At 45.9% G+C, this 27,775-nt stretch overlaps 1 protein-coding gene across 2 annotated transcripts in view; it reads left to right on the plus strand.

Moving 5' to 3' along the window:
- The window catches only part of Lmpt (four and a half LIM domains protein limpet), a 423,205-nt gene that overhangs the window by 349,535 nt on the left and 45,895 nt on the right, over positions 1 to 27,775 (plus strand). The gene's annotated exons all lie outside the window — the stretch shown is intronic.

Genomic DNA, 27,775 nt, shown 5'->3' on the forward strand with positions numbered 1-27,775 from the left:
TTTTGGCGGCGCGACAGCCGTTTTATTTCCGGCCTGTTTATTCAACCCCGGCTGGTCTGCCGCGGTGCTTGCGCCCATGGAGCGCACGGGGCAACCATGGCGCTGCGGCGCGGGTTCGAGAAAAAAAAAAAAAATTCAGCCCCTCAAACGGCCTAAGGCAAAAAACAAAGAAAAAAAAAGGAAAACAAAGGAAGCTGCAAGAACGGAGCAGGGACGTCCGCGTGTGTCAGGAAACGATCCTGTCACTTGAATCACTTTAACTTGTTTGCCCTTTTCGTTGTTTTGTCTCGGCTGAAATGTTTCTTTTTCCGAGCTCAACGTAGCGTCTCTGGGAATTTAGAGTGTCCCGCGTTTTTTTTCCCCCCTACGGCCGAGTTCGGCCTCAAAAGTTAAATATAGAGTGAGCAGAAAAGTAAAGGATACAACGCTAAGGGTGAGCAGAGACCGCGGACGCCAACCACGTCTTCAACGAAGCATCCTGGCTACTATGGCAGCATCCGGCAGGCATCGATGCCTTAAATATAGCGCGCAGCGCAGCGGTTACTTCCCTCCGTTCGTTTTCTCTATGACGTCACTCGGTGCGAGTGCGATAATTGGTTGTCCCGAATGCGCTCTTACCTCCTTTCTCTCCATCTTGCGTACGTCAGCGCAACGTCGCCCCTCTCTCGCCCCCCACTTTCGTCATCCGGCATCCAGAACGAAGAGCGCCAGCGGGCAGTTCCACTTTTGCGCACGACACGCTGCGTGGGCTTCAAGTGCGGTGTGTGTGTCGTTTGCGGTGTGACTCGCGCCGGTGTCTGTGCGGGTGAGGGAGAGGAGTGTGAAGAGGAGTGTCTTCCGATTGGGATTCGCACACTTACTGGAGATCGTGGACCCGCGCGGAACACTGGGATGCCGACGACTCTGTACGTCGACTCGCCTCGCCTCCCTGTGCACACTGCACCATCGGATATATATCTATATATGTATATATCTATATATAAATTCTGTCGGCGTCATCGCAGTGCCGTGTGTATGTGCGATCCGCCGTCTGAGCTGGGCCTACACCGCCGTCTAGCTTCCCTCACACCTCTCTCCAATCTCCAAATGTTGCGTTTCGTTTAAGCTTTCTCTTTGGGAGCTCGCTCTACGAAGCCTCGCGCTTCCCCTCGCATGTCGCTGCTACAGGGAGTGTTCCCACGCCACAAGCTGTCGAAATGCGCCGCCGTTGCGTCTGGCGCTACACCCGACGTTGCATCAAGAATCGGACAGTAAAGTTTTCAGGCTGTGTCTTTGCAGCGGGTCCGCGTGGGCAGCGCTATTTTGGCACTCCGGATGATACAAAGCCTGGCCTGTTTGTTCAGAAAGCGCCGCTCGTTTTGCCTACGTTATCCTTTGTATAGTGATGCGAAAGGGCACTCAGGGAGCGTGGCGACCTTAAGTCGCCCTTGGCAACGCCATGTCCTTCGAACCTTATTTTGGGCATGTGTTTTGAAAGGCACATTTTTGCACTTTATCATTTACACTATAATCGTCACAAGCGTGCACAGACAAATAAAGACCTCTCCCGATGGCTTGCAAGCTGCAGCAACCAAATTAGCCAGCCATTCCGACTTGACTCTCCCTATGTTGTACCTCTATACATGACCAAGCGACAGTTCCCTCTGATAAACATAAAAGAATATTGAATTCTATGATTTTGCAAAATGCATGTGCTGGTAGTAATCACGGTTCCGGAAACACGTCATGACCACCATGTTTTAGACATCACCTATTACCTCCGTTGTATATGCAACCTTACTAAACGAATCTCTATTTGTTCCAGTAGTATCGATAATGCTTACTTCTCGCTGGTATCTAACTTTTCTATAGAAATTAATGACCTTGCTATTTGTGGCAGTTGGTGCATCCGTGTTGACTTCTACACCTTGGTCTTTATTCACAAAAGCTTCTTTTTACGCAAGAATTATTTGCGGGGGAAAAAAAAAGACCTTTACCTGATCCTAATGCTGGGCATAATACTACAGCAAACGCGACAGAACAATGTCAAAAAAAAAGAAAACGCTTACGATATGAAAGCTTTGTGAATGCAGCCCTTTGCTCTTGATCTGATCGCGAATATCAAGTCGCGGTTATTCTATAACGCATTCCTTCTTTTTTCCACGTTTTACGTTACGGTAATACCTATTTCCTTTGTGTAGATCCTTCTCACTTTTAGTTTTGGCGTGTTACATTTGCAGCAGGCTCTTGCTTTTCGCGAGTTGCTTCAGGTTGCATAGACGTGCGTCGCTTTACTGAGTGGCGTAGCGTTCACGGAGCAAGCCTCGAATAGAACGAAAATGACTCCTACGAATTGGCTGGTGGGAGCAGAAGCGTACGTTCAGGAAATTGTTAAACGCCTGATCAGTAGCGTCGATGGGTATAGTTTCTATCACGGGATCAACCTTATTGTGCGACATAGTGAGGTACACAGATGCTGATAAAAGGGATGCACTCTCAATCTATAGGTGCAAGCAAAAAAAGAAAAAGAACCCTCGTCGCCCGGAGGAGGCAGGTAAAGTTAGATAAAAAAAATGAGATAAAAAACATCTTTTTCCCGACCTCCCCTATTTCGACCGTTTCGGGTCTAGGGCTGTTGCTACAGGCAGTGTTACCCTGGCACTCAATGCCGGCGATTTCTCCACCTGACGGCTCGGTTGCAGTGGGGCATTCGGCGTCTACACAACAGTCACGAGGAGATTTCCTGCCACCGAAGTGCCGCTTCGTTCGCATTGCTCGTCCTTGGCACCGCAGGAGCTGCTGCCACTCCTCGAAATACCATGGAAACAGGGCAACTGCACGATATCCTATTACTAGTGCTACTTGGCGAGTGCTTCCACTTCCACAGCGCCCCGAAGTAACCTTGCCATTTGCACCAGTCGCACTGGGAGGATGCTGTACAAATTCTGTTTATGGTAACGACTGTGTTCATATGCGCTTGTGAACAAGACACCTAAAAGACTTTCAAAAGCAGAGAGCAAGCAAAGCACGACGAGCTCTCCGAAAGGAATATTCTTCGCAACTTTCTTTTTATTTCGACGAGGGCTACCTTTAGGCGCAGCATAGTGTATTACAAGCAAAAAGCTATGGGTGCAACACAGAGCACTAGCGGTTCGCATGACAACGCACGACAAAAGTGTGTTGGTCCGCCCTTTTAGCCCTACCCAGTTTCCCAGCCTCGTCAACATTGTCAGTGTGATTCGACAGGCGTGACAAGTCTTATCTGCCTGCATTCATCGCTGCAGCTTTCTTTGCTAGGCCTGCGAGCTTCCATGTGCGCGGTGTCTTCACTCAGCTATTTGTGTACATCAAAAATCATCGTCGGTGGTTTCTGCACACCTCTTTTTGTTCTTTTTTTGCTTCAGCTTACGTAGCTCCCTTGAAGCCAGTCTGCATGTTAGCGACGATAATAATGAACAAGATAACGAGAACAATGCAACAATTCACAATTTTTGATGTTGTCATTTCAACCTGTCTATTCCAATGTGGTGAACATTTTCTGAACGTAATCTTAGTAAGGCGTGCCAAGGTTTATTCGCCACTTGAATTATTATTTTCCTTAACACCGTGGACAGGGCGCTGATCAACAAGCTCATCTTTCCCTTTAATCACAGCAGCATTTTTTTTCTCAACATGTCTCAACGGAACTAAGCGGTGCCTGCGACAAGGAACATCTCGTCACACACATTTACGACACACACACACACACACACACACACACACACACACACACACACACACACACACACACACACACACACACACACACACACATATATATATATATATATATATATATATATATATATATATATATTTAGACGGGCTTTGCTAGAAATGTCCTGGGGAAAAGCTGCAGGAGAAGATGGAATAATAATGCAACGAACGGGGCTAGTTAATGGACATTCATGAATGTATTGCGCTTAGTATTGTACTGACGGAAGAACTTGAAGAACGAACATACAAGAACAAGAAATAGACGTGCATCGCACAGGTACGCCCATTTCTTGTTCTTTTATGTTTGTTCTTCAAGTTCTTCCGTCAGAACAGTACTAAGCGCAACACATACATGAGTGGAATAATAGACGATTTAATCAAAGATGGAGGGGGGGGATATAATGCTTAAAAAGCTTGCGGCCCTTTATACGCAATGCCTTACGATTTCAAGTGTACCAAAGAGCTGGAAGAATGCCAACATTACACTCATCCATGAGAAGGGAGACGTTAATGAATTGAAGAAATATAGACTAATTAGCTTGCTTTCAATATTGTATACAATATTCACCAAGACAATTTCCAATAGAATCAGTGCAATACTTGACTTTAATAAACCGAGAGAAGAGGCTGACTTAAGAAAGGATATTCTACAGTGGATCACATCCATATCATCAGTCAGGTTATTGTGAAATCTGCGGAGTACAGTTAGCCTCTTAATATGGCTTTCGTAGATTATGAACAGACATTTGATTCAGTAGAGATACCAGCAGTCATGGAGGCATTACGCAGTCACGGAGTAAAGGTGGCATATGTGAATATCTTGAGAAATATGTGCAAAAATTCCACAACTACCTTTATTCTCGACAAGTAGAAAATTACCCATCAAGAAAGGGGTCAGGTAAGGAGGCAGATAATCTCCAATGCTATCCACTGCATGCTTAGAAGAAGTATACATGCGATTATACTGGGATAGCTTAGGAGTGAGGATCGAATATCTCAGCACCATTCGGTTTGCAGGTGACGTTGTCCTGTTCTTAAACGCTGGAGATTAATTACAAGTGTTTTAGGACCTTAACCGAGAAAAGGCAACTGTGCGGTTGAAGACTAATATGCAGAAGACAAGGTTAATGTTCAATAGCCTGGCAAGGAAGCAATAATTCATGATCGCCAGTCAGTCTCTTGAGTCTGCACAGGAGTACCGTTTTCTAGGCCAATAATTCCCAGGGAACCTTGACGATTATAAGAAAATTCACAGAAGCATAAAAGGGTTTGGAGTACATACGTCAGGCACTACAATATCCTGGCTGTCAGCTTACCACTGTCGGGGAAACGAAAAGCTTAGAATCATTGCGTTTTATTGGTGCTAACAAATGAGGCAGGAACTTAGAGGTTAACAAAGAGGCTCGAGAACAAGTTAAGGACAGCGCAAAGATCGATGCAACGAAAAATGTTATGCGTAACGCTATGAGGCAAAAAGAGGTGTTTGGATAAGAGAGCAAATGGAGATAGCCGATATTTTAGTTGATATTAGGGGAAAGGAACGGAGCTGGGCAGGCCATGTAATGCGTAGGGTAGATAACCGGTGGACCATTAGAGTTACAGAACGGGTAACAATGGAAGGAAAGAGCAGTCGAGGACGGCAGAAAATTAGGTCGGGTGACGAAATTTGGGAATTTTCAAGCGCAAGTTGGAATCCACTAGCACAATACGTAGTTGTGTAATTGGAGATCGCTGGGAGAGGCCTTCGTCCTGCAGGGAAGATGTCTAAATATAGGCTGCTGCTGCTGATGATGATGTAATGACAGCTTAAGGTCCTTCTCGGTTTGAGAGAAGAAAGAAAGCAAAGAGAGGTAGCGAGGTTAACAAGACGAGCGCCTGGTTTACTACCCTAAACTGGGCCAAGAGAAAAGGAGATTAGAAAGAGGAAAAGAGGAAACGAGTTCAAGCCTTCTGAGCTTCAACGTAACCTAGTCATGCAGTGACACCGATTTGGATGCCGCCAGCCACATATCCTAGGTGTTGACGGTAAAGAGAAGGCTGAGGACATTACCGGAGCGGCGCGTCCTTTATTCCCGTCTGCTATGTGAAACTGCGCGTGGGCTCCTGCTCTGTCTGGCGGGTCCCGTACACAGCGGCGCCGTATAAATAAACCTTGGCTCCTGTTCGCGGCCTGGGCGCCGTGGCCCGCGTTTCTTCGGCGCCCGCTTGCACTTGGAACGGGCTTCAATGTCTCAGTGACCGCCGGATGCTGCACAAAGGGGCCGGGAGCTGACATGGCAGTCGCGGTTAAAGTTCGCGCCAGTTTGCGCGTCTGCGCCGTTAGCGCTCGGCTCGCTTGCCGAGCGCTTCTTTATGACCGCTTCATTCGCGATGCCAGGTCGTGCCGAAAATAGGCTTTTCAGTTTAGCAGAACATGTATCTATAGTGAATCTCGTTGGCCAGTGCACAGTGAGAGACGTGGATTGTGCGTGGTGCGTGCCCTTTGATATCTTTAAGCTGTCGGGACACTCCTTTCTGTCTCTTGATACCCCTCTCCCCCGTATAGCCAACCAGGTGTATAGCTAGCCAACCTTTCCGACTATTCAGACTCTCTCTCTCTCTCTCTCTCTGAGAAAGACAGATTAATATACACCCTTTCTTCTTTTCTGGTGAATGTGTGTTGCGGTGCAAATAAGTGTGAAATCTAGCTAATAAACAAATATTAAACGCTGCCTTTGCAGTCCTCTCTGTTGAGGTGCATGTCTTCTTAGAGCGGTTGCAGGATACCCCGAACGGGAACGTGGCTTGATGTGCGCACAACGCGATTTGTCGTCACCGAACAGCGGTTCACGACCCTCGTTCCGCTGCAAAGCCTGCTGGAGTAAAGGTAATGGCCCTTTGACTTGGCTTCTTTCTTGATTTGAAGCCATGCGCAGCCGAGTTCACCGCGTGCTGGTGGTCTCCTCGGGAAAAAAAAAGAAAAAAAAAACCTCCGCTTATTGAAAGCCTGAAACCAACGCAGGGGCCACATTCTTGATCAGCTAGTTTCAAGGATACCCTCGCTTCGTATGACGCCCAGTGCGACGCCTCACTGGACCGACGAGCATTAGCGATGCACCCGAGGACTACAGTCTTGAAATAAGTCAACACAAGTTCCACTAAGTGGATATTTTAATGAGAAGCTTTGTTCGCCTCCTTCTTGGCAGTTTGGCGTAGGTAGGTTCCTGCCTTGACGTGATTTACAAAAAAAAGAAGGAACAGTGCGTGACCGACGCTGGAATCGAACCTCTGCCGTGGATTACAGCAACTCGGTGCTCCAACTACTGGGCCACGATCGCTCGCATACTTCTCTCGTTCCCATGGCAGTCGGCTCTTTGAAACACTCGGCCGCGTGCTTTATGCGCCACTTTCTTGCGTTGTGACAGCTCACGCTCTGAGGTGCCGTGGTAAGCTGCACTAACTCCGGAACAGGCCCACTTTCCCCAGCACTTTCCCGCAGCAGTTTACGCTATTTACAAACTGTGCTACGTTGTACCAACTTCATGGTCGCTCAAGGTAGTCATGTTTTAAAATGGCGCTCACTTCGGTGAGGCGGCCCGTCCTAATAGTATATGCAATATTTTGTCGAGCCTCCATACTGCTGAATTGAGGGGGCTCCTTTTCATTCCATCGCATATTATGCGCACAGAGTTTTGCTAGTCAGTGGAGGGGAGAGACAGTCGAGAGGCCTAGTCAGGGAGGGGGGTGGGAGACCTAAGGCCTGCACCCCGGTTTACGCGACGGGTCGCTTCGCTCCCCTTGGCAGGAGCCCTCCGTGTCAGGCGTCGTGGTGCAGCCTAGGACACAAGAACAAGTACAACAGATGTCAAACGAGAAAAAAAAAAAATGTAAAGCAGCAACCTTAAAAAGAAATTTCTCACAACGAGGTTTGAACCCTCTACCGCACAATTGCGAGGCTGACGCTTTTTCGCGTCGCCATAAAACCAGACGCAATAGTTCACAATTACAAAAGTTCTGGATCGTGTGCTGGAACGGCTGCAGTGAATGGCCCCCTCACTATAGTAATATTCCTTAAAATTTATTTGCCAAGGTATAAATATAATCATCGTTGGAACATACACAACATTACATATAGCCGTAGGTACGTGCGCTTGAATAACACATATTTGCTGATAACGTCAGAATCCCTGTTTATCTCGCCTTCGCTCGTCCACTACCCATGTAAACCCAACAATCGTCATGTCGTAAGCTACAACCGGCGTAGATATATGCCTGTGCTGCCATACGATCGTCCTCTACATGGTTGTCTTCGTGCTGTCGTCACGCACACGTGCGTTCGGCACCTGCACAGACAACTACTCAACTTGCACAAACACGTTGGTTCATCTTACAGCGGTTTGCGGAACCCCCGAACAATGCTGTATATGCACGTACTCGCAAAATCCTTCTCAAAACGTCGATTTGAACAGTGCGTGGAATCTGCGCAATTTATTAAGAAAATCTTACGCTTACTTAGTGGAACTTATGTGGAAAGAGATTAAGCATGATATACGCAATGAGAAAATAACGCGATGTGATTTTACATATGGTGCGCCAGTCATGTATAGCCCATATACTTATCCGCTGGCTTGGCCATGCAAAAGCGCGCTGAAAGTGATATCGCTGGAGGAGAAAGAAGGAAAGACAGGAATGTTAGCCAATGTGAATACCGGCTGGCTGCCCTGTGCTGCGGAAAGAGAATAAAAAGTGATGGAAGGAGAGAAGGGATAAAATAGAGAAAGGCACGCACCCAAACGCGCTACAACTCTTATACTTGGTCATACAGTCCATATGTCCTCACGTTGCGGAACAACGCATAAAAACTGTCTGTGTTGAACAGCGTTTGGACAGGTGTCCCAGGGTTCTCTCCTGCGTCGGAAGTGTTCAACTGAGAACACGGCATCCGGAGATATCTGCAGGGCCTGAGCGCGTGGACTGTTGTGCGGAGCTGGCCGTAACCAATGCTAGGCTAAAACGGTGTATGCTTGAGCAGTCCGTAAACTTGGACGATGCACAGTTGTATCGGTGTCAGTTAGCCAAAGGCGGCTACTGAAGCAACAGGAAACAGCGACGCCATAGCCAGAAGCCGAAGATGAAATAAAGAGGGGCCGTTATTGCTGCACGCTCAAGAATAGAACCACACCGATTGGGTCCACGCGGCGACCGTCTGTGGCGGTGTTGTTCGGCCGCTGCGCACAAAGTCTCTGGATCGAATGATGGCCGCGGCGATAATATTTCACTAAGGTTCGGAAGCAAGAAACATCTGGACGCTTTTCTTGTCTTGGCTCTTTGTTTTTTTTTTTTTTACGCACGGAATCCCAAGCATTGTTCTTGGATCATCAAAGCGCCCCTAAAACACTCTAAACAAGAAGACGAGCGAACATTCTATCTCTCCGCTCCACTACCATAACCTCGTCCGCGCTCTGTCCACTTCGCCACGTACTTTTCTATAGAAGACCACATGGACATACGCCAGTATTATGGAAGTCACGTCGTCGCTGTTTCACATTTAAAGACGCAACCAACTTCCGCTTATTAGGACTTCGCACATTTCGGCTGCGTGCGGCTGCCGTCGGACACGTAGTGACAAGCAGGCCACGCGAGGTGACATCAGTAGGTCGCGCTCGACGGGCAAGCGAGACGACGGGGGATAGGGGCCCTGCGATTGCAAGGCGAAGGCGTGGTTGTAGACGGATTGGAACTGATCTCCCACGTGCATAAGGTCGAGTCGACAGCGTCTACCCGGGTGACGTCACGTGCACGACATCTGCTGCGGTAGCGACGTGTGGAGAATGATCAGGGAAAGCCCGTAAAGTAGCAGTGAATTTCTTTTGTATAATAAATTTCTCTCCATGCACTGCTGAATCACCACCGTTTCTTTACATTATCAAACGTTTAGTTGCGTTTAATTATCGGACGTTTCTTTGTTTAGTTGTTTCGTTGCACTTTAAGCACGTTGACCACCAAACCAACCTGTGCAGCTCCCACACGTTAAACCTCGACGGCGATTATAAGACGAAGCTTTCTGTACCGTCGGCGGCCGACAGGTAGGTATACTAGATTTAACCTCTCATCTTGCAGGATGTCTTTCGAAATGCGCATACTTGTATCTGCGTATCTTGATCGATTAGTATCTTATCGTATTGTATTTAATAAAAGCAGACGACGTGCGCCACTATTAGTGGATAAACCTTGTTTAGTATTGAAATCTGGGCGAACGCGATCAGAGTTCGCCCAGGACTCTGATCTAAGTATTCACGCATCTCCTAAAGCAAGGCAATTTTCTGCCTTGCTTTAGGAGATGCGTGAATACTTAGAGCGCCAGCAATCACATCTTGGGATTGCGTATCGATTAGGAGTACAACGTTGCAAGCTTAAGCAATTGCCCAAAGATATGGGAAATCAAGTGTGAGATTAAAAATGCGAACAGATGGTAGTACAGTGATCAGATATATTTAAGGGCACATTCCCTTACGTTAACAAGCATGCTTTTCTTGTCCAGCAAAAGGGAAGAGGTTTGAGCGCGCCTCTCACTATACAATTTATAACCACGCTCCTCTAGAAGTGTTCTTAGTGGAACGTGTACTGCATAATATCGTTGTCTCCAACGCGGCAGAAGCACATTGGCCTGCTTGCCCACGTATTCTCAAACAATCTCCGACTCGAACCTTTCCCTATACTCCACTGAGTGGAGCCCCTCGACTGAAGAAGGCACTAAGACTTCTCGAGAAGTGCAGTGAACTGCCAATTAGGCGAAGTGATCGTTTCTGTCGACGGGCGGAGTTGCCATCCACATTCTTGAGTCGATGTGGAGTGTTGAGAGCAGGAGCATTCTAGAATACTGGGGTCTAGTCCACTTTGTCACCCTTTCTTTAGGTATTATAGGCGCCTGTCTACGTTCAGCTCACATATGTTTTCTACAGCACCGCCGCTGGCCCCGCTTGGACGCGGGGACAGCTATACCCGAACGTGCCGGGGATGGCCTGTTTTCTACAGTTTTATCAGTGAGTGTCTGGGCGTGCTCATTTACATATTTAAACCTCTAATCCTTACAGCCCACACCCTTGCCCTTTCATCCATATGGCCAATGCGAAGAGAGAGAGAAAAAAAGCGAAGAACAGACAGGGAGGTCAGCCAGTGTTAGTACCGGCTGGTTACCTTGTGCAGGGGAAAAGGGTGAAAAATATATATAAAAAAATGAAGTCAGAAAAATTCGACCGATTACGCGATGCTTCGCGCTACAACTTTCAAAGTCGATCGCACAATTGAAAGGCTCTTAGGAACTTGAGCAGAGCACTTAAATCCTTGAGTGCTGAAACCTGTCTGGACCAGTGTCCTAAAACTTTTTCCTCTGTCAAGGGACGATTGCCCAGTCTATCGAGCGCGGTCGCGAGCACTTTTCTTGCCACCTTGCAACGGGGAAAGTTACAGAGGAGGTGCTTGATCGTCTCTTCGCAGCTACAGTTGTCGCAACCAGGGCTGTAGGCCATTCCAATGCGAAAGGAATAGGTGCTCGTGAATGCCACGCTGAGCCACAGGCGGCCAATACGAGGAGGTGACTGTATCCGAACAGAAAAATAAACATGTTAAGCAGGCCAGTAATCTTGAGAAAATATCATGTAGCAAAAAAAAAAAAAAACGTTAAAACAGGCAAGTCCTGCTGGTCAGGTCGCTGGTCATAATGTATTAGGTCCTCTGGTTACATTATTTGTCGGGCACTAAAGCAAACGGGATGGATAAATGATGCGCTCAATGGTGCATTCGCGAGGTCCTTCACGATCCACGTGCACTTGAGAATGCGCCGCCTAGAGCCCGCACTTCGTCAATGTTCGATTGTGCTCGCGGAATTATATAGATGAACGATCACTTTACTCTATAGCGGCGGTCCTCGACCACTGTCGGCCCCTGGACCTCGTAATAGCTCATTCAAAAGTCCGACTGAGTGCACTTTGTATATCCAAATAAGTAAGCACAGCACGCAAATCAGACTACGTGTTGAGCACGTAGTCTGATTCGGCACGTAGGCTGCCAGATTTATATCTTAATGGCTTTTTATATGGCCCTCTACGTTATAATGACGTGAAAAAATCAGCGAACTTAAATGGTTCCTCCGGCTCTGAAATGATTTTCTGCGACAGCTGCAGGCTCTCACGGCGTACTCCATTATCTTTTAAACAGTAACTTCTTTGCAATAAGCTCAACAGAGTCTTCGCCCGCGACGATACCAATTGCTCACTGTGGCCTTAGGAATTTGCGCACGAAAGCCCGCTAAAACTCTATGAGACATGGTGACGCACGAAACTCCGCACAAATTGCCGAGCGTGACTATTATTATCGTTATTTGATTATTTTAGAGCTCAGCTCGTAAGGCTTAATCGCACCGGCGAGTGGAGGAGGTCGCGCGACCATTTGTGACTGGTGACTAAACAGCGACTGAACGCGACCGATGCTCCCACCGGCAAGCCCGGGCGAGAGCGACCGGCAAGTCGCAATCCCTGAGATTATCGTTCTCGGCGAGAACTCCAGGGATCTACACTTGGCTGGTTTTGCGGTCAGGCAACAGCCATGGATATTGATTCGAGCGAAGAGGTAGACGTCGCCACTGTGCTGATGTGCTGTGCCGTGCGTGGTGTCCACTGTGGCAGCGCGGAAGCTTCCGAAGAAAAAGCGATGCTAGTGCCCGTGGCGCCGTTTGCGATAAGTGGCCGGCCAAGCAAGCCGCCTCCTGCTTGAACTCAGTGTTCACGTAGCGTCCGCCAACAGGAGCGCGTGGTTGTTAGCGCATGTTCTCGCTAATGAATCTGCTCCTGCCGGAAGGTGGATCGACCGTGTAACTGTCCGCACCTTTGGTGCAAAAGCTTCCCATGTTTTGAAAGTCAGTGTAGAGCCCTTAACCAAACGCAGCTTAACGTGTGCGCTCCGCTCTGGAGTTCAGCGCAGCAGTGAGCCGAAAGCCGTCCAATTAGCGGCACTGCTAACAGTAGCCGTAGAAAGAAAGAAAAACTCGGGTTGTTCGGGCGTGTTTTATGAGCCGTTTTCTTTGTTTCATTCTCCAGGTTGAAAAAGTTTAACCTAGGAAAACAGGCGATTTTTGTCTTACTGTTTGGCTTGCTGGCGTCTAGTTTCCACATTTTGTTAATGTGGAAACTTTTGCAGGCCCATTCTGAAGAAATAGGAAGAAAAGAAAGGAAGATGGCGCATTTGGCGAATCATAGCCAGACGCGACGCTATCGCTGTGAACGTGCCCGTTAGTGGCGAGCAGTGATGGAAGAGAAAAGCCAATAAGGAACTAAAGAGATCCAGGGCATTACGGAGGCTTCCAATTCAGTCTCCGACTCCGGTACCTCCTCCTGTATTTGCATTTTGTAACAACTTCGTATATGGTAATAAGATTTGATTCTCATTGTGAACCTGGGCACTCTAGAAACCTAACGAAGAAAAGAGAGCTCTACCGAAAATATATTTTAGTAGAAAGCTGAGCTCGTCGGGAAATATTCACTTTAGTCGTTGACAACTCCACAAAACTGAATATGGTAAGGTATGGGACGGAGAACATGAATATGCACTTTTTCAATGGCTCTTTGCAATATAAGCGGTGAGTGAACGTGACGTAAAGGGTTCTAGTATACGTATTATGTAACCCTGCTCTTCTTTCGATTGTACTGATTTCTTATAACCAGTGGCTGCGAGTCGCCGATACTGGCGATAACGAAGATCTGTCCTCATGCCGTGCCAATGACAAAGGGCACACACAATGGAAGATGACAAGCATCCTTACGGAACACGCCGGTGGGACGATTTCAGTGTAGTGACTGCCCGTCTATAGGCACAGAATACGTGACCCTTATTATGACGCTTGTCATTTTTTTTTAGTGAAGGATGCATTCTAATAGATGCATTTCTAGATTGTCAGATCACAGCAGTCTCATCATGAACAGCGAATGTTACGCGAGAGGTAGTACACCAAGGCCGTTCAATTACAAAGTAAAAAGGGAGAAAGAAAAAGAAAAGACCGAAATGAGGCTTTTATGCCGGAGACTGAAATAATGCAAGGTGTAAGCTTCCTTTTGTTGGCTGTGGAGCTGTTATACGCTTACCCGAAAACTTGCACCGGAAGTGCATAATATACGTTTGGTTTCACTAGCCACATTGTTCCATTCGCTAAGGCGCTATAGTTGGGGAAGGGATAAGGGGTGCTCCCCACCTCGCTGTAGAAATCCCATACTGGTGGCGGGGAAATTTTAACAAGATCTGTTTCCGATACATTTAAGCGCCAGTTGACACAAACACTGTGTTACAAATTGTGCGCGGCGCCTCGATTTCTGTGCAGTTTTGAACAAACAAGATGAAAACGACTGAGTCAGCGATGTTGCATCGGCGCGTGCGCATCTCGACATATGAGTGGTATTTCGTATCGTGTGGCAAAAGCCGCGGGCATACTGTCTGCGAGCTTGAATTCGATATTTCGAAACCGAAGAAACCAAACTCTCACACGCAGAAGCAGTCGCGTACGCATCATATATGCATCAATGGAGCTATAGGCGCAGGCGCTTATGGTTACACGTACTCGCCATTATGATACTGCGGTGTCGCATGAACGGACGCTTAAAACAAGCATTACGTGGGGCGCGACTCTTATTGATTTCTTCATTTCTTTTATCTCTACCTGAAGTTGTTAGTTGAAAGATGACATATGCATCGTGAAAAAAAAAAAATAGAAAAGGAAGAATACAATGCTTGCCTTGTTCTACTTTCACGTTTGAGCTGCAGCGACACTCATTTTACATTTTTGTTATCGTTTCCTTTCTTATTCGGTTTAGTTTTGATAATGGAAGTACTTAACAGAATATCCACATTAATGTCTTCATTATTAACGAATTAATTGCAATCTTTTAGCGACTTGAAGTTATCTAATACCCCTGTCAAGCGGGCGAGTTAAGTGCACTTACTGGGAGTGCACTTCGGGACCTTGAGTGACACTTTAGGCTACGCGGTGCTAAACGGAAAAGCAGAGTGCACTTGCAATAAAAAAAAAAATGGCGACAGACTAAAACCATGTTTTTTGAAGATGTACATTAAAATAAAAATAACTTCTAGAAGGCGATTGTTTTAGTTGTATTATAAATAAAAAAACAATAGTAATCTATATTTATTCAACAAAGAACGAAAGCATTTTTATCATAACAGTGTTGCAAGGCAAAGCCGGCCAAGGCGAATGGGTAGCCAACTCAGAACAAGATGGTGGCATGCGACGAGTCGGCATTTGATCCTGCTGTAACAGAATATCAGCGAGTTATGCTCTGATTATTTCGTTAAGAGCTGTTGAACAGCTAGAATGAACTTCTGTGTCCTTTTTCTATCTACTACCTCTTGTACCGTTGAACCCGCTGGCGGCGAGGCTGCGTACTCAACCAGCAAAGTGCGTTCCGTGAACGCACTCCGACCGGAGTGGACTCTTCTGCAAGTACACTCAGCTTGCAACGTTTAGATTCGGGAAAGTACACTTAAAACCGAGTGCACTCTCCGTAAGTGCACTTAAATTGCCCGCTTGACAGGGGTATAACACTGGCTGGACGTTCCCAGAATCTAAGAGTTGACAACGAGCTATAGCTCCGGCACAACAAGATGGGGTTGCTACCCGTCTTTTGAGTTCGCACTGTTGATGTTCTATACCAAGCTTCCGCTTTTGCTAAACAATACGTATTGGATTTCGGAAATGTAGTCTAATGCTATAACTTAACTAAATGCGTTTCAGTCAGTCCTTCCGAAACTTGACTAACTTAAGTGGCAAATTTCACTAAGCCTTGCATTCCTTACTATAAAGTTTGAATAACAGCGCAAGGACAGGGCAGGAGCATTCCAAACATCTGCTTTCGCCTTTATGGTCGCTGACTCTTACAAATAGCTGTGTCAATAGAGACCGGTATCCGTACTAAAAGTGTAAGCAGGAAACATTACGAATGCGGACGTCAAGGCAGCGATGAAAGAACACACGGCAACGCCGATTGAACTCCTGACATTAGACTCCACTGGCGACGCTGAGTCGAAGGCTCCAATGAGACAATTTGCGCGTAATTGAGAAATCACCCCAGATGTTTCAGTAATAATAAAAAAAAAACATGCAGTATTATCGCGGACGATAAACATACCGGAAGTGCGTACGCACGTGATTGCAGCTTTTCGATCGTTCTGACTATGCGACACACTGACCGGTGTTGACTGAGCTGACCGAAACAACGCAGCGAAGCCTTCGAGATAGGCTCCCTATCTCGAAGCGTGTTGGTCGTGTTGGTCTACGTAATTTCGGAGTTTGTTCGCTGGTAAACGAGGTCTTCGGTGGCGCCCTGCGTGTGGTGCACTGTGCGAATGGCGAGGACAGCGAGTGGGCCTTAGCAAACAGAACTCACTCAATATCGGCTGCAAGCGCAGTTTAGCGCAGTGCTTGCGAGGTTTCACTGCATGGGCGCTTGCGTAGTACGTCTGTGCCGCGGCGCAATGGTGACATTGAACGAAAGCGATGCAAATGAGCCACATTTAACATGCAAATGACCCGTGCGAAAATGCCTCCCATTCCAAGTTTCGAGACACGAGAAAGTTTCCGAAGAGCCGGTGGGTGGTGGCGCTGCGGCGCGAACGGCCTGCAGTTCGCTCGTATTTATGGCTCTGCGTTCTTCTCACGTATGCACGGTGTCTTCTTTCGAGACGGAAAAATGCTTTGAATACGTCACTGTGCCGCGGCTACAAGTTAACAGAGACTACTTGCGGGCGTAGGAACGCGGCTATTCACTGGAAGAAAAACACTTCGGCTGCGAGGGCATGTTGGAGATTGGACCAGAGTCTAAAACGTGACAAAGAAAGCCTAATGAAAGAGATACGGTAGGAAGTGAACCTACTTCCGATCCGCGTAGCCGGATGGTCGCAGCAGGGGATCATTTGCAATTGTTCTAGCTTACCCAGTGTCTGCTGTAAGGTCGGCAGTTTCGAAGGACTTTAGCCTATTGTAATGGCCCTCACGGGAATCTATCACACTACGATGGTTTACCGCTGGGAATATATATAGGACAGCACGTGTCCCATTGTCTACGCGTTCCCTCTAAAGGCGGGGTCAGTCTGTGGGTTGCAAGTTTATTGGCTGTGACTTCTCTGGAGCTCTGTACCTGTTGCATTGCACGGTCGATGTTATTTATCAAGTTGGCTTTACACTGCGCATTGCCACCCATCAAATGCAAACATTTCTTGGCGAACATTTGCCATTTTGCTAGTATCAATCTGGCCGCCTACGTCTTGGTGCTCTCATGGTCGTTTCGTTAACTTGGTCGATACCAAAATTGGCATAGTATGACAAGAGTGTATGACCAACATAAATGATAGGTCATGAGTTGAATGTCATGACATGCCTGTCATGTAGGTCATGAGACAGCCGCCTACATCTTGGTGCTGTCATGGTTGTTTCGATACCTTGGTAGGCTTCCAACGCACTGCTTTGCATAACATCGATTCCCACAGGACGTGGTATCTGGCGACTTTTTTGTACACGTCACCTGCTTTCGTTTAAGATCTCCGTAATGGCAGGCAGCCTATCACTTTGCTATGTTTCTGCTTATGTGCAAATGTCGCACCGATGGGGCAGAGAAAGCGCCGAGAGCAGGAGGAATCGTGAAATGATATGAGATTTGTCTAACGTGCAGCTTGATCTATTCGATGCAATCCACCCAAATCCCCCAGCTTTGTTGAGTGGTAGAAGAACCGAATGACCAATGAAACCTCTTTTACGTTCATAAACATATGCAAGTAGGCACCAAAATTTTTTAGCACTCTACAATGTCCTCTGTAACACCAGATTCAACATTTAGAATGCAAATTGAATAGTCTTTGCTATGCTGTTCTTCAGCGATTCGATACTTCACTATTCAAAGTTGTTGAATATTCGGTTTGGTTCGTATATAAGTGGTAATAACACATGTTACAGTGTACATGTGAGTCACAAGATGGAAGTAGTGAATATGCCGGATGATTCTGCTGCATGGGAGCAGTGGTGGCTGCAGAGAGACACTAGTCCCTGAGTCAATAGATTGAGTAGCTAAGTTCTACTCATCAATTCCTAGTGATTCGATCAATCGAAACACATTGCTTCTAGTCAGTGTACAAAATATTTTTCAAATTAAGAGGAAGTGCTGGCGCGGGTACAACTCTGTTACCGTCTGTTAAATGACACGTAAAACGCAGAAATGCTTTTATGAGACATTCCTTAGGCCATTTTGAGTGGAATTGCTATAATTGAGAGAGAATGGTAAATTCTAATGATAGTAGAAAGCACAATATTGATTTAAGGCTTATGTTATTATTACAAAAATTGCCGAAAATTAGTAAGACCGTAAATTGATAACTCTGTATCAAAAACAGATCAACTGCATCTGTTAGAGCATCTAAAGCAGGCAAATTTGATATATAAATTTACATCTTACGTGAATTTGGTACATTGCTTACGAGTTATGCAAAAGTCCCACTCACGCGTTAGTGGTATACTTTAGAGTGGTGTAAAATAAATCAGCTTTGCCCGCTGTATACGTTTTATTAGGTGCAGCTTATACAGTTGCGTTATCGTTTTCTGAACTGCAAACTGCATAGTTCAGTTTCTTCAAATTTTGCACCCAACTTTTAACAATTTTCATAAAGAAATTGACAACGCAAATCGAAATTGCGCGTTCAACAGTCACTAGATTTTAAATCCTTCTTTTATATGGAACGAATATATGACATTCGAGGCTGTGTTTGCTGAGAAAAGCGATTTATCCATTCCCATGTATTCAGATAGGATGCCCCGAGCCAAAGCTTCCTCTTAAGGAAAAACACGTTAACATTTGGACAATCTCAGAATGTTTGCATCCCTCCAAAGCGACCTGCGGTGTTGTGGTGTTACATTTTGCTGCTTGAACGTCTGGTGACGTGATCTTCCTGTGTTTCACTACTGTCAACACGTCAGACACCCTTGCTTTTCTGCTGTTTCTTATTGACGAGCTCCTTAGCTGACTCGGAAGTCCGGATGTAAACGGCATTACACGCATGAAAAAAAAAAAACGCATTTTGACTTTTTTTAAGAAACTTACTCAATACTTTATATATCACTTTGTATAGAAATGAGAAAATACTGGGTAGTTCATACGATATTTCAAAGTAACTTTATCGGCTATTCGCGTTCGATTCACTTCGTAAATTTTGCTTTTCGAAATCTCCTTGATAAGACCAAAGGGGACACACCATGCGTCGATTTGTTCATCCTGGGCGCTTCCTTCCCCTCAGTTCGAACTTTTCATGATGCGGTTGTCTTTTACTTCTCAATTACATACGAATTTATGTGATTGGCATAACTCTTATCGAATTTACTTTTGTGACCAAAGAACAAAAACGTTCCCATCGCTCCATTATGCTTAGCAGTAAAGTGTTTTAAACGTGATGAAAGTATGCAACGGGCCGTGCGGCAGCTCCCGTTTTAAACGTGACAATAGAAAAAAAGAACAGCAAGAAACGAAAATAGCGTACAATGACCATTAGAGACCGGTCAACCCAAGAGCTCATTTCAGTACTTCGCCCTTCCATTATCAAAGTTCAGAGTCCTAAGCACTGCGCAGTAAGAGAAAGAAGTTAACGTGCATAAGTGAATGTAAAAAAAAAAAAAAAAGACAACGGAGGGGACACGTTGGTCAGCGCGCAACGTAAAAGCCGCATTATCTCCCTTTCTCCGAAGTATCATTAGATGTTGAACTCGACGTCCGTTAACGTGACTTACACTAATGGCACAATTTTTATTTTCAATTTTTTTTTTTTTTTGCTGTGGTAATGTTTTTATTTTTTATATAGATTCTGTCCCCGTGCAGTGCCCCTTAATACGGCCCACATTTAAGAGCCTGCCGTGCAAGATAGAGCGAATCAGTGGAAGAAGTTTCGAAAGATATTACCGTGATACTTTCTCGCGCATAGATTGATCAAGAGCTTTACTCTACATTGGGGTGATGGAGAAACCTAGTGCGCCAGACTTACTTCTAGCGTGATGGAGAAGTCAGTAGACAGCCCGCACAGCGCACGGGAAAGACACTTATAGGAAATGTCACTCATCCATCACACACTGGTTGCTATGCTTTCTTTTGCCGATGAACGTGGAAATCTTGTTTTCATTTCGCTTGGTTATTTCTCTCGCATCGTTGCTTACGGTTCCCTTAATTTTTGCGTAGAGGAGCTTGTCAAGTGCGTCAGTGATGCAGAACAAAATTACGTTATGGTGGTGCGGTACTAGGTAAAACTGAATTTGATAATATGATTACTAACATTATAGCGCACGGCCTGCATGCAAACGCTTGGAGACGCATGTATTTTCGAACAATCTAGTTAATGTTCAGTAATGAACCTTTAGCCAGTAACGTGCTTTACTGCCCGTCTTGTAAGTTCGGGGTAGTAGTTGTTTCTGGGAAAACCTATTTATTACGCATCCTCGGAAATGCAATGCTTAACGTTCAACGAAAATGCATTGTCGTGCCGCGAGCAAACGGTGCGGGGTGGCTTTAGGGCAACCGTCGCTGAAGGCAACGTGAATGGGACGTCAGTGTTGCGCGCGGAAATAATGAATGAAATTATTTGAATGGCGTGCTCGTCGTAGAACAGCCTTTTTACTAAACGGGACAGAGTCAGGTACTCGGGCCGCGATTTCGGTATTCCAGGTGTCTCGTACAAAAAAACAAAAAAATCGCCAGATGGCTTTGTTTCCTCAGTTCTAAGCTAATACTTTGCATACTAGTTATGTCTGGCAAATTTCGTGGCTTCTGTGGTCGCTTACAACGTGTTCGTGAAGAAAACAAAGAAAAGAAAATTTGAACATGATGCTTGCTTGATTCTTTATCAAAAATAGCTTTATAGGCCTGAGCTAAAGAGTAGGGTATAAATAAAACATTTGTGACTGCTTTTTGCTTGTCTTCATTCTTCTGAAAAGCTTTGCACTGTGCGGCAGCTTCCACGTCTCATATATTCCGCAGACATTTGCGAACTCAGATGGCGCTGATTGTGACATTCTATTAGTCTTCAATTTGCCTCTGCCAAATTGCATAATGCAGCGAAAAGCATCCTGCCGATAGTCATCAAGGGTGTCGGACAATGCAGTGGCGGCCACTCGGGAAATGTGCCCAAATCTCTGGCAATTATAGCAACGAAGTGCGGGTCCTAGGTATTCCTCGACAGGATGACTGGTAAAACCGAAGTAAATTCTTCCTGGAATAGGTCGATCGTCTCTGAAAGTCAGAATTACCGTGTGAAGTGGATGTGACTTTACTGCTCCATCTTGTTGGCGGGAATACCTTATCTGTCTGCGTGCCGATATAACTCCTGCATCTTTCAAGAAGTCTAGGAGTTGTTCGTCTGTATACTGAAGAGGCACATGTTTTACTTCCCAACGTTTCGCGTGTATGACTCTGAGATGAAGGGCTTGACTTCCAGCCCGCCTGCACTTGAGAGCATAAAAAGGCGTTTCGCCGATGCTAAGGAAGCAACGCTGACACTGGAACTTCCATCTCTGTTCGTCCTGAAACACTGTACTTTTTCTTTGGCAGTGGAAACAATTTCGGCAGACACTCGGTTTGGATTTACTTGCCAAAAAGTAGTACCTTGACTTGTTGGGCGAAAGACAACCTGAATGCCTTCGGCTCGCTTTTTCTTATACGTGACCAAAGTAAATGGTGCATCTTCACCCATCTCTTCTTCATCACTTTGCTCATAATTCGATGTTGTATCATTGTACTTGCTGTCTTCTAGGCGAGGTTTCCTGCTCTCGGCTTCACCGTCAGCCATTATTCATGAATTCGCTGAAGTCGGTTCCGAGTTGTGGAGAACCAAACGTGCCGGCTTTATGAAGCTTTGTGACGCTTGCAAGGCCCCAGGCTTTTCATTACGGCCCGTAGCATCACTCATATGGCTTGTTGCGTTTGGACGAGCATAAGGCTCGTGACGATGTTCTCGGCTTCCGACCACCGTACCGGCAGGGTAATAGCCAGGTCCTCAAAAAAAAAAAAAAATGTCGTACCTGTAAGGCGCCTGGCTCGTTGAATCTTCACCCGACGTCTTGTTAATCAATCGTCGTCAATGGTAACCGTAAATGTCCAAAAAACGAGAAAACTCAGAGCACCGCATAAAAACAGCGACCGAACCGATACACTTCTTCTTCTTCTTCCCGAATTTAAACTAATACGGTCATTTCCCTATACCATCAGTTCGTAACTTCTGCTGATGGTAACTATACCATCAGCAGGACTGGCGCGTTTTCATGCTTGTATCCTGTACATTCCTTTCTCGTTGGGTATATGGTTTCAAAGTACAGTCCACTTCAAAAATCTGCGGACAGCGTTCTCTAAGAAAAAAGTCGCAGATTTCCGTTACCTATGCACGCAGCTTAGTATTCATTTCTCCAGCCCGTGCTGGTATCTCCGAGCAGCTTAGCTGCGAATGCTTTTACTGACTTGGTACAAACGGCTTGGATTGTTGGGCAAGGGTCTTATATGCGGTACATAATGATGGATCATAATGATTACACAATGAGGACAGAATTATAATCTTATAGAGATACACTGAAAAATTCATTAATGTTAGGATGGCTTCGTTCTGTGAAAAACGACGTCACATCTTTACCGACGACCAATTTTGCTTCACGAAATGACGCTCTACGGAAATGGCATTTTTAACTCAAGAAGTGTTTATATTTAACGCATATGAACACAGCTCATTAACATTAGGGGTGTTCATAGACTTCTCCAAGGCATTCGATCGTATTAACCATGAAATACTAATTGGAAAGCCCGAAACCTATGGCTTTAGAAGCGTATATTTAAGTGTAATAAGGAGCTATCTGGAGCACCGAAGCCCAGTGGCTGTAATAGGAAACCATACACCAAAGCTTAAATTGGTGACAAGTGGGTGCCTCAGGGGAGCATTCTTGGGCCGCTGTTATTTAACATTTATAGCAAAGACATAACAGACATTGTTTGAGTGGCGAAATATATTATTTATGTCGACGATACGACATTATTATTTGGGTCTGCTAACTGTGGTGAACTTGTAACTTGCGCAAATTCAGCATTAAATTGTATCGAGAAAACGCATTAGCTAATAACACGACCGAAACGAAAGCCTCCTATTTCGACCTAAAATTTCCAGGGCTGATATTATTGACTACATAATTATTGGAGACTTGTGTGTGGATGAACATATATCCTGGAATAAACATTTCGACATGCTCAGCGGTAAACTTGCAGGTGTCGTAGGGGCTCCATGCAAAGGTACGCTCTTCTCTGCACACTTCCGTCAAATTATTATTATATAGCTCTCTATGTTTCTGACACCTACAATACTGTCACCTTGTCTGGTGAAACAGTACAGGGTCAATCACTGCTTTCTCTGCTACGGAAAAAGGCTGTGCGTTCTATTAGCAATTCAGCCTATGACGCACACAGTGCAGAAAACACCTTCTTAAGAAACTGCAATTGTGTCCCGTAAACTTACTATTCAAGAATCACTTTTTCAGCGGTACCTTACAGAAAAAAGCGAGGAAGTCAATTCACTGAACGGCTTTCCAAGTTATCCAAAAGCATAAAGAAATTCAACACTCGTCATAATGCGACCTAGTGCATACCCCGCTCACGCACAAATTATTGAACGCAACTGCTTTTTTATTCATTACCATCCTCGTTAAATTTACTTGGTTTCTAATTATTTATCTGCTCCTTGTGCTTCCGCAACAATGATGATTGGCATTGTATTAGACGGCTTGAATTATACTTTTTCATTGCGCATTCTTAAATTCCTCTCTTGCCTCTTTATAATGATACCTAACAATGTCCGATTGCTGTAGTAATTCTTGCTTTCCTTTCTTTTGTTTTGTACATAAATTCGGAAAGGGGCGCAAACCCCTGTGCAGCGGAATTGATTTGGCTTTTTGTCTGTGCCACCTGAATCATGTAGGGATGTGAAATAAATTTTGATTTGATCTGATTTGCATGTACTTTGTTAGGCTTCACTGCAGCACGCAGGCATATTGCGGTGAAATAATTTAGCGGCCGAAAATAAAACTCATACGGAGAAACGGAAGCATCAGGAGCGCACTCGAGATTACAATGGGGCAGTAGGGGAATCAAAGCTGAAAACAGGGTAGTACGTGGTTTGGGACCACCATCCGACCAATATCGGACCACTAGCCATACTGACCCGTCGCGCGATGAGGTCTCGGCAAGTCCACAACCCACCGACCAGTCCAGGTTCGGACTTTCAGGGCCCTGTTGCCTCTATGATGTTCCGGAGGCTACACGAAAGTGTACGAAATAAGGACGCCTTCTTTACAGTGACTGCTTGTGCAAACTCTCAATTCCTTCCCCCGCGATGCATTGTGTATGCTTTTGCCGCATTACGTAAGCGCATTACTTCGAAGCCATTATAAAACGCATAGATAATCCTTATCCGAAGTTGTGCATAATCTCAGATCCGATGGTTTGAAAACTTATGACGCCCACTTTACTTAGATTTTATTCACCGTTAAATAGCTCACTGTCCAGCTCATTCGCGCGGAAAGGAAAACAAAGCTAGGCTTTCCGCTGCAACTTGTTCTGTAAATTACGTGTAGACTGGAGGGTTGCGAGTGTTCTAGGCAGACTTTATCTCTCTCTCTTTCTCTCTGTCTCTCTGTCTCTCTCTCTCTCTCTCTCTCTATATATATATATATATATATATATATATATATATATATATATATATATATATATATATATACCCCAGTAAGGTATTGCGTTGTTCCGCTTTCCCGTGAGAAGCGCACAGCTGTTCCGCTTGATACAGCACAGCACTCAGGTGTCTCTCATAAATTTCCATACACCTGACACACCTGATCTCTTATCGGTAGGCCGCAACAACAGTTCTTTCGTGGCGATACGTCTTGACAGGCGACACCTTACAGTATGAGTTTGGAAGAAAACGACAAAAAGAAGGAGAAGAAAGACAAGACAGCAGTCTTGTTTGAGAGCCCTGTCACCAAATGCAACAAATTTCGTTCTCAGTGGTGCAGCACAATGCAGAATCAGCTTTTGCGCCCCAAGAGGGAGTGTCGGCTCTCTTCTCTAAAGTGCCCAGAGAAACAAAGTTTAAGCCTATAGGACAACGAAAGATGCGCACAACAGAGGCGCGTCGTTTGTTTACCTCCATCGTGAACGAAAAAAGACAGCTTACAGGATATGTGGGATGGTAGGGGAAGGAGATTCGAAGAAGGGTGAGATGGGAGGGAGTAACGGAGGGTGCGTTGGCTGCGGCGGGATTGTTGTCCTGAACACCGAGCGACGTAAGTGTCTCTGAGGCCCCCCCTTTCGTCTGCTTGCGTCGCGTTACCCTTGAATCCCTTGCGGGTTCTCTTTGATGCCTTGTTTCGTGGCGGTATACGACGGTGGCACGCGGGGCTATTTTCGAGGTGGCCGCTTTCCTTGCATTTGGCCCTAACTGCGCACTCCCGCGACGTGCGTACGCACCCCGGTATATAATCTCTCTCTGTCTCCGCGGCTTGCTCTTTCGCGAGACTGTGTTGACTTGCACACGCGCGTTGCGTTCACGCGAAAGTCTTTGTCATTTCTTTTTTCACTTAATAAGCTCTCCTCTTTCTTTCTTTCTTTCTTTCTTTCTTTCTTTCTCTCTTTCTTTCTTTTTCTCTACGTGAATGTAAGCATAAGCACTTTGTAAAAGGTTACAAATTTGCATCCACGTCATTGTTGCACCCTGCTGTACGCCACAGGTGACGCAGGCCTCTTGAACCGATCCATGAAAATAGCTTTTTTCGTTTTTCCTCCGCTCCTTACATAATGTAAACATGTTGAGCAAAATGGAATTGAATATTTCTGAGGCTATACCTCGTGTCTCCAAGCCTTGCAGCTTTGTTCAGTGTGCATGTGTACACCACAAGGTCGCGGTTCAACTAACGAAAATCGAAAACTGTCAGAATATTCCTGCAACGGGCAAAAAACAAATGCAGATATAAATTATAAAATATTTCAGCGCAGTGGTCCGTGGGGATGGTGGTTCCCCTGCGGCACGCTTGCTTTGGAACGATGTTGCTGCGACCGCGCACAAATGGCACCGACTCGCCCTCGCATGCGCGGTGGCATGGCGCCACAGTACAGCGCACCGGGATCAGTCCCCGTGGCGTTGTCGTAGGGGATGAACGCAGGTAAATCACGTTGCACGTGACTGCCCTGGATATGTATTGCACTATGTTACCGCGAACACAAGTTCATATTATGCGCCTTCCTGTTACACCTTTGTGCGAGAGTGGGAGCGTCGTCGTGTTAGTGTCTTGTGTGCGAAACTAAACTGCCTTGGCCCTGCAGCGCCGCGCACGCACGCACGCACGCACGCACGCACGCACGCACGCACGCACGCACGCACGCACGCACAGAAGCATAATTACACATGCAGGCAAAATGATACTTAAACCCGTTGCATGATTATTTGTGGTCGCGCCTTTTGTTTCCTCACACGTGTTTTAATTACGTTAAGCAAACGCTCTACCGCGCATCACTAATCTGCCAAAAAAAAAAAAAAATAGACAAGACAATTTTTGTCGTTAACGCTGTGACCCCAGAGTGCAGCACACCGCGGCGCCGTGGCCTCCTCGTTAGCAATGTCACCGCAATGGCCTGGCTCTTTGCCTTCCACGAGCAAGCAGCCCCTCTTGCTTCGCGACCCGGCAAAAGATAGACACCACACCCTCCCAAAGTGGAGGTAACAAGGAACCGTTGTCTAATGGTCGTTTTCGGAGCCTTCCCAGCATAGCAAACGAACAAGGCCTGCACACATGGGAGCAGGTCTCGTTCGTACGTGCTCCGATCGACGCTATCCCTTGAGCTCTTGGTTATTGATGGCACCTTGCTGACGCGTAACGAATGTCCCAAGCGTAAACAACATCTTCTTGCTCTAATAGCCAAATGCACTTGATCATTGCTGGAAAGGGGAAGGCCTCATCGTGGTGATGGCCGTTGTAATGGTTCCAGATTTACGCCCGTTGCTGTCCTCAACTAAAGGCCTACTTTGACGGAAGCAGAAAAACTGGAACGAAGGGTGTCAAATATCGAGCATACTTATCCTGCGGTGTTCGACATTTTGCCCGAGCCAAATTGGTAATCGTCGCATTCCCGCGAGTTCGTGTGGAACATAGTTGCGCCAAGGCTAGAATGTGTGCGCGAGCCGTCATAGAATGTGGGTTTTGTCTTTTCGATTTATTTTCTTCTTTTGTGCTATGGAAATATGCGTTTAATAAGTGTCGGTACTGTAGGTATGCAGCATGAATAAAATTTGTAGTTCATTTCAGCGTGCTAGAGTTGTGACCATGCACTTGCATCAGCAGTTCCTGCAGCGCCAGTATAGTGGTTCATGCTGCACCTTTCTCCCACGTGCACAGTGGGATTTTGTGGCGAAAGCTATTTGAAAGCTTACGAAAGACGCTCAGCTGCCCATGACCTAGCAATAATACAGCATCACGTTGTATAAGTCGAGCGCCTAGAGAGTTATCAACAGCGCGGTACATGTTTTCAGGCAAGGTTGGCGATCAGAGGCGGTGAATACGTGTAAAGGAAGGTTGAATTCATAGTAAAGAACGATAACTATCGCGTTTTGCTTCTTTGAACGTTCACTAGCAGTTCTGAAAAGTAAACTCTAAGTAAAAATAACGCTGTCGGTAAGATACTAAATAAATAAATAAATAAATGAATAAATGAATAAGGGTATCAAAACCTCGTACACCGAGAGAGAGAGAGAGAGAGAGAGAGAGAGAGAGAGAGAGAGAGAAGGTGACTGCTAAGTGGATAACTTTGGTGCAGCACGAGTGCATAATGTGAGGATTATTAACCGTATAGACAGGTGGCGGTAAAAGAAAAACGAAAGGAGGAGGGCTAGATGAAATCAATTTAGTTGTGAACAGAAGTTAGGCGTTTTTCTTTTTAACCCCTGTATTGGGGCC

This window comes from Dermacentor andersoni, chromosome 6, assembly GCF_023375885.2.
Source record: "Dermacentor andersoni chromosome 6, qqDerAnde1_hic_scaffold, whole genome shotgun sequence".
Classification (NCBI taxonomy): Eukaryota; Metazoa; Arthropoda; class Arachnida; order Ixodida; family Ixodidae; genus Dermacentor; species Dermacentor andersoni.